Source organism: Vigna unguiculata, chromosome 8 (assembly GCF_037176805.1).
Source record: "Vigna unguiculata cultivar grain cowpea cultivar isolate G323 ecotype 2 chromosome 8, ASM3717680v1, whole genome shotgun sequence".
NCBI lineage: Eukaryota > Viridiplantae > Streptophyta > Magnoliopsida > Fabales > Fabaceae > Vigna > Vigna unguiculata.
This window is the reverse complement of record NC_140799.1, coordinates 39,061,766-39,070,086: the sequence shown is the minus strand read 5'-3', so window position 1 is coordinate 39,070,086 and position 8,321 is coordinate 39,061,766. Positions and strand designations below refer to the sequence as shown.

The window sequence follows — 8,321 nt, the reverse complement described above, 5'->3', positions numbered from 1 at the left end:
GCTTTCAGTGGGTGAACCATCCGAGAATATTTTGCATGCTTTTGCGCTCAAATGCCAATTTCACCTTCTAACCCCCAGACTCGGACTATTCAGTCACAAAAACTAACCAAATAATACTCAAAGCAACCAAATAATGGTTTGTGAGTGAATAATATTTAAAGCAACCAACTAATGGTTAGTTGATGCCTAAATCTAAAATAAACGTATTGGGTGAAACTTACATCAAATTCGTTAAAAAGAGTGGAAGTTATAACCAACTAGGTCTTGACGGGTCTTTTTTTTTTCTTAATTATGAGTTAAGATATATAATAAATAATTATTATATTTTTGAAAAAATATTATATATTAACTGTTATAATTACATTTAATTATAAATATAATATTTAATTTTAGAATTGTATAACATAAGAAAGTTAAATCTTGAATTTTGTGTATATTTTTATAATAATAATCACTTAATCATAAATAAGTAGTATTTTTCTAATATCAATTTCTTAGAATTAATGCATTTTTAAAATTAATGCAGTAGATCATATTGATTTTAGTAGTCGTTTACGTTATTTGATTAAGTGTTATAATTATATTTAATTATAAATGTAATATTTAAATTTAAAATTATAAGAAAGTTAAATTGATTTTTGTGTATAATTTTACAACAACAATAATTTAACTATAAATAAATAGTATTTTAATATTGATTTTTTAAAATTAATGTAATAAATGTAGTGGATTGTATATTTTCAATTGATCTTAGTAATTATTTATAATATTTTCTTGATTTAGTTGTGATTGATGTAAAAAATTAATTGATGAAAATGGTAGAGGTCGAAGTGTTAAGATATGAGTTTTTTATAATATTTTTAATTAGTTATTATCGTGTGGTTAGATTTTTTTTTCTTTTTAATTTGTATTAAAAATATTAATGTAATCATTATTCTATTTAAATAAATAGTTTAATTATATAATTATATTTAATTATTATAATTATGTATAATTATAAATTTAATGTTTTAAAAAATTGATAATATAAAAAAATAATTGTAATTATTTTATTAATAAAAAATATTTATTAATATTGATCATATTAATACTAATAATAATAATATATTATTAATTATGTGAAACAATATTTTTATATGATTAAAATTTATAATTAAACTTTTGAGTTATATAATATATGAAAATTGAAATGTGTATACACAAATAGTAGTTCAAATAAAATGTAAGTATATTGTGCATTATGAATCCCATCAAATACAAAACGAAGTTAATGTTAAAATTTGTTAACAAAAACATGGATGTAAAACTTAAATCAATATTTAAAATGAATTGATAGTATGGAATCATAAAAATATGAAGTTAAACATAAATTATTTTAATCAATATATATATATATATATATATATATATATATATATATATATAACATGTAATATCCATTTAGAATTTAGAAAGTTACAATAAGATGAAATACCTGCGTAAGCATCATTGTCAAAATAAGATGTAGACATACTATGACTAAGAGATCCCGTTCGAAACACTACTACTACTAATTTGATTAATTTGACACTTTTTTTTAGTATTTTTATTCCAAATGGTTGTAAATAGTTCAAAACTGATACACAATCACTCAAAATACAAATTCATACTTCTTCCTAAATCAAGTCTAAACACAAATGAAATACCAAACAATTTAACATACAACTCATCAATTCAACACACTACATCACAATTTACTACCAAGATGATAAATTCACACAAAAAAATTCAACAAAAAACCTGGCTTCCCAAACAACCCAAACAACTCTTAAAACACCAAACTACTCGAATCATATAGGATGCTCTATATACACATAGAAACATCACAAGAACCATCAGAACCTACCCTTACGATCACTGATAAAAAAAAGACTCATAGAGAAGATTAAAAGAACATATGCAAGTAGGAAAGCCTCACATGCAACAAAAACTAGAAGAAGATCAAGGAAAAAAGGGAAACTTAACTTACTTGAATATGAAGAAACTGATTGATCCAAATTGAAGAACTTACTGCGATGATCATTCATACAGTCTCATATCTTCAATCAAGCAAAAAAAGAACAAGAAAAACTCCTAGAAAGAAATCCGAGAATTCTACAAAAGTAGTTTTTAGAGAAATGATGTATTTTAAAACAATGAAACCCGTTCATAACAAAATCATTTATACTAAAACTTTTTAATATTAAAATAATCAATTTTAAACCACTATCATTTCTAAAATGTTAGGCTTTTACAAATATTGTTTAAGTTTTAAATAAATAAATAAATACCTCTGTACTATTTTTTGTTGTACATTTTAAAATTTATTTAAGCTTACTTCCTCTATTGATGACATGAATAATAAAATTGGACTAAAAACCAAAATATGCATTTGACTTTCTTTTTTCCCTAAATAAATTATTTATATGTTTGATGGAACTGTTTAGATTATATTATGAGAAGCATATTATTAGTCTATGTGTCTAGCAAATGTAGATTGTATATTGAAGGAACATATTTATTAATAAGAAGTTGGGGAAAAACAATAAACCAAACAGAAAGCAATTCATCATAGCACAGCATGCAAGCCAGGACAAACACATTCATGTTGAGTACATGTAAAAATTGTAAAAATACTAAACCAAACTATTTCCTAAAGGTTTCTTCTTCCATTGTTAGAGGACAAAAACTTGATAATGACAAGAAAGAGAGAAACCAATGGCTTGACAAGAAATGAGATGAGTTGGTGAATAAATTCTTGCAATTCAGGAGTGATGGAAGGTGAATCTCCAAAATCAACACGCCTAGGAGCACCACCGCTTGGCGTGGCGGTGGCGAAGGTGATTTCAGGAACTTGACCATGAAATGTTAAACCCCAACTCTGTTCAGGTGAGCTTGCTCCGACCGAGTCACGGTTTGAGTTTCTTGCAAGCAAGTGTGATGAAGAAGGTGCAGATGGTGCTGCTCTTTGCAACTCATCAAGTTGTACTACAAAACTTCCATCACAGTAAGGACACAGAGTGTGTCCCCCATCAAACACGATTGGTTCTTCGCATGCATAACACCAGTGTGTTGCTTCACTTGACATCTTTCTTTTTATTTTTTACTCTGTAAAACATGTTCACAAATGAATAGTATTGATTTCATTTAACAAAACAATACTTATGAAGTTTAAATCAATAAACAAGATCCAATTCGCCAATTGTCTATGCCAGTATTAATAGGTAGGTTTAAACAGAACCTACTTCAGAGTAACAAGTTATTCCGATTAAGACAACGATATTTTGACTCCTACAATTTAATTTTTATTTTATACTCTCTTTAATGTGGTTTAGTATTGAGCATTAATTCTTTCAAAACAAAAGATAATCATACATTAATCAATATTCTAGACTAAATCATATCTGAAAGTACAAAATACGAATCAAATCCTAGAATACTCCAAACTAAATCATGTTGGAAAATACAAAATAAGAATTAAATTGTAGAAGTGAAAATATGATTTTTCTTAAACTAAAGATATTGTGAGTGTGTGATCAAGCATAACTAAGAGAAAATAGAAAAAGAAATATTGTATTGAAAGTACAAATTAAGTTATTATATAGAAGTGAATTATGTTTGAATACAAAATCTAGCCGAAAATCTAACGAAAAATCATAATACAAAATCACAACAAAAAACTAAAACTGCTGGAAGATATCAAAGATATCTTTAAAATGTAGTGAAGGCAAAGTCAACCATAACGTGCTCGGTAAATTATCCTGTCATAATAGAAAAATTGGAACGAAATCAAGATTTTTTCGGAAGATACAAAATTTGTTATTAAAATTTTTCATCTTTCATAAATTTTTTCTTACAAATTTATTATAAATTTTTATAAAAAATATTTATTTTTTATTTTTTATAATATTATATATTTTACAGTTATATTTTACAAAATTTTCTATAAAACATATTTGGTACAAAATATTTTGCATAAAAATTAATAACAATTTTTTGTAAATTATTTTTCATAACAAGATTTAATTGTTTTCTGTAAAAACATTAAATCAAAATAGGGATAAAATATTCTTTTTAGTAAAGATGAATAAAGGAATAACAAAACTCATCCATGATTCAAAGAACACTTATCGTGAGAAACAGTAACAGTGGAGAGAAAACATACTTAAACCCAAGTTAAAATTAAGAAAACAACAAACTTGTCAATAAGAAGAGTTTTTTTTTTTTTTTTCAAACGGGATTCAATTTATGAATATCCAATTACTCTAATGGCCAAATTAAGCTCGAAATCATACATATTCAACCACAAAAAAGAGGTATAAACTCAGTTCAGAAAGGTTCAGAATTCATCATAGTGAACTTACCAAAAGAAAGAAGAAGAAGCAAGAACTCAAAAGTTAGCACCTGAAGATCCCTGAGTTTGGGGAAAAGTCTTATTCTTACCACTTCAGAATTTTTGTGGTGACTCTTTCTTTTATACGATAAACTAGTATGTGTTGTTTTTACCATTTCAGAATTTTGTGTTCTGACTCTTTCTTTTATACAATAAACTAGTATCAACACTTTAGAATTTGCGTTGAGTCTTCTTTTATACAATAAACAACACTTCAGAATTTGTGTTGAATCTTTCTTTTATACAATAAACTAGTACGATAGTAAACACACGGATGGTTGTTGTTCTTTTTTTAAGATTTATCAATATATTTAAATAGATAATTTATTTACATAATTATATTTAAGTCTTATCATTATAAATAGACTTAATTATGTTTTAAATCCCTCTTAAATTTAAAAATTTTCAATTAAGTCCCTATTAAATTTTTGTGATTTATTGAATTCTCAAAATTTCAAAAATTTTCAATTAACGTTAATATCTTAAACGGTCATTCTACTTAAATATAGTTGTAGAAAACATAATTAAGGTTTTTTTCTTACATAATACCACATTCCAAATAAATTTTCTCTGTATTTTGGTGAAGTTTTTACATACAATTTTTGACATTTTAAAAACCGATAAATAAAATAGTGGTAAGACAGATATAATTAACTTAAGCACACTTTTCCTCTAAAAGACAATATTTTTCTTTTTTATCTAGACAACTTCTTTCTAACTTTTCCTAAAACTTCTTATCATAATTGTTATTTTCTTGAATTATTTAGGATTTAATTGTTATTTTTTTGAATTATTTAGGATTTAAAATTTAGAGTTTAGCAAAGTTTGTCACTACTTCCTTCTTTATACACATTATAAAAATTCATCCTTAAACGTGACACCATTTCAAAGCATCTCAATACAATTTTTCTCACAATAATGTTTTCTTTATCAGCTTCACATACAAATAAAGTATCATATGCAAAATATAAAAGCTTAACCAGGAATTCCTTTTTTCACACTCTTACTCTTTTATACAATTGTTTCTTAATTGTCTTTCTAACTAACCCAACTAACCCTTTTCCTAGTAATAAGAAAAAGTAATGTTGTCATTGGGTCCTCTTGTCTCAAACCTGTTTTTGATTGGAATTGGTTCGTTGGGTTCCCATTTACCAAGATTGTGAAGTATATTGGAGACTGACATGATTCTACTTCTTTGTATATTTTAGTTATGAAAAAGGATCTCAACCCAAGAATTAATGTAAGTGAATCTCCCAACAACTCAGAACAAACCTCTGACACAAACTCACTTTAGTTTCACCTCTGACACACACACAGTCTCATTGTTGGACTCAAAAATAGTTTCTACCTGCATGTGTTAATGTTTTGATTGCTCATTTTTTTCTTCATGACCACCATAATCTTCTTATACAACAAACATATATGCAGCTCATAGTTATTTCTTGAAAAGTAGTTTTCAGTTTTGGCATGGCAAGTTTTAGTCACTGACAGTTCTATTGCTTTTTGGAGTTATTCATGCTGCATTGTCCCTCTCAAATTCAACTCAAACTCATCTTTTTGAACTAAACCAGAGTTTGCATTGCAGACTCTTTGAAAAAGTCACATGCAGCTATTTTTCCTTCACATTTTTGCATGCTTTTAGTTGCTATGTATGTTTTCTTATCAAATTCTTTCACAAGCACTTTTAAAAAATGGAGTTATGAGAATGAGTAATCCGGTTTGATCCTATTCGATCCACCACGGGTTGATCATTTAGTGAGTTAATTCAATCCGGTTTACTTATTAGCGAGCTAAAAGAATTCAAACCCGACCCTGTCCACCACGGGTTAGTAGGTTAAACGGGTTGGCTCACAGGTTCACTTAATTAAAAAAAAAAATACAATTTTTTTACTTTTTTTTTCAGTCAAAACTAAATTATAATTCTAATTAAAATCTAAATAAATTTTAATACAATCCAAATACAAACTAAAATCATAAAAATACAAATTATCTATGTGTTAGCTAAAAAAACAACCTAACATAATTCAAATGTAAAATCCAACTTAATAAAAAATACTATATGACAATTTATTTGCGGGTTGGTGAGCCAGGTTGGCTCACCAAGGATTCAACCCGGATGAGCCAGATAAAAAATCAATCCATATTGAAACTTGTAAAAGAATTTCAATCCAACCCGGCTTGAACCCGTGGTGAGTCAGATTAAATCGCAGATTCCAACCTATTTTGACAGTTATAGTAAGAAAGAATTTTTTTTTTTCTGAATTCAAGTAACCTTTTTGAAAAAGACAGAAACAGCCATGTGGGAGGAAACTATGGAGACAGCTTGTGTGCATGCATGTTAGTTGTGCTTAATTAAAACATTTATTATTCAAACAGCTATTTATAAATAGTTTACATAATAACATTTTCTCTGTTTATTTATTTATTTATTATATGATGTCTTATTTTTCTTTTATCTGTCTCCAGTTTTACCTTATCTGTAAGCACCAAATAAGTGGGATCAAAATCTTTGTGTCACATCCATTAGCACCTTTTCTTTTCACTGCCAAAATCAAGATTTTAGTTTGAAATTCTACCACAGTAAAGATGCCATAAATGGTGGTAGTGAATCTGCTAGCTGTCAAATTGATCGGAGATGAAACACTCAAAAGGAAGAACAGCAGCAGTAATAATGATAATAATAATAAAGAGACAAATTAATGTGACAAGATATTTTGGTTTTTCTTTATGCATTTTGCGGCTAGTGTTGGTTCCATTGATAACAACTGATAAAGTTTTGTCCAGGTTGGCAGCATCACAGTTGGCTCTATTTTGTTTGCAAGGTCAATTCTTTAACTTTTTTTTTCCTCTAATTTTCATATAATTAAAGCACACAAAGAGATTGAGAACTGTTGATTTTGCTTTCAATAATTATTCAAAGCCAAAAGTAGTACAAAAATATCTGATATGAGAAAAAAGTAGTGGTTTGATGGAACCTCCATATGCTTCCTCTGTTTACTCTGCCCCAGCTTCATTCTATGACAGTATAAGAATATGTTCAGAAAAATTATGTCAGTAACACATGTAACTGTGACAGTAAAATCTGCAGTATGTATAATAATCTAAGTTTTGTTTAGTTTTTTTTTTTTTCACTTGATGAGAAAGAAAAATAAAGTATTTTTTATTTTGTGGAGTTAAGGGGTTTTGGGACTATGAAATTGAAAATAAAATGGTAATATATAATGAAAAATAATTTTTTGACTACTAAATTTTAATTATTTGTTTTTATAATATGATGTGGTATTTTTTAAGAAATTTTAGAATATTAAAAATAAAGAAAATGAAACTATTTAAGATTATAAAAATAAGTTATTAAAATTTAGTAGTCAAAATGTCATTATCCAGTAAAATCGTGTTTAGTTTCCCAAATTGGTGGTGGAGTGTGAGCCATGATGTTTTTTTTTATTAAGTGTGAGAGATAAAGCTCGGGAGGAAGAGAATGATGGTGGTTGTGACTCCTCCTAGGCATTGTAATTAACGTATGCATGCCAACAAAGTCCCACTTTTTTTGTCTTTCTGTGTACATCACAAAATCACAAAACCATAGTTTAATTTCTATTAGAGTGATAATGTTCCTAAATAGAAAAGAAAATGGAATTGGAGTGAAAAAAATAAGGAAAAAAAGTAGGAAAAAAATATTAATTAAGAAATAAATTTGTTTAAAATAAACAAGAAAAGTTTGAGCAATAAATGATAGTTATTTTTAATTTGGAGCTTTTTAGTGATAATATTGTAACGTTTTAATGGTTCTGCTTTTATGCTTTGAGAAAAAGCTTTGACAGTCAAATTTATTTGTCTGAAGTTACTTTTAGTTTAATATAACCTTAATCAACTATATTATCTTGTGATTATTTACAAATTTACACTTTTA

The 8,321-nt window shown here is 26.8% G+C and overlaps 1 long non-coding RNA gene across 1 annotated transcript; it reads right to left on the bottom strand.

Annotated features, from left to right (window-relative positions):
- Positions 1 to 2,515: 2,515 nt before the first annotated feature.
- Positions 2,516 to 4,518, bottom strand: LOC114195334 (uncharacterized). The gene is made up of 2 exons (XR_014983970.1): positions 4,383 to 4,518; positions 2,516 to 3,126 (listed from the first exon to the last, which is right to left on the bottom strand). It is a non-coding gene; the product is annotated as an uncharacterized LOC114195334 (long non-coding RNA).
- Positions 4,519 to 8,321: the final 3,803 nt, after the last annotated feature.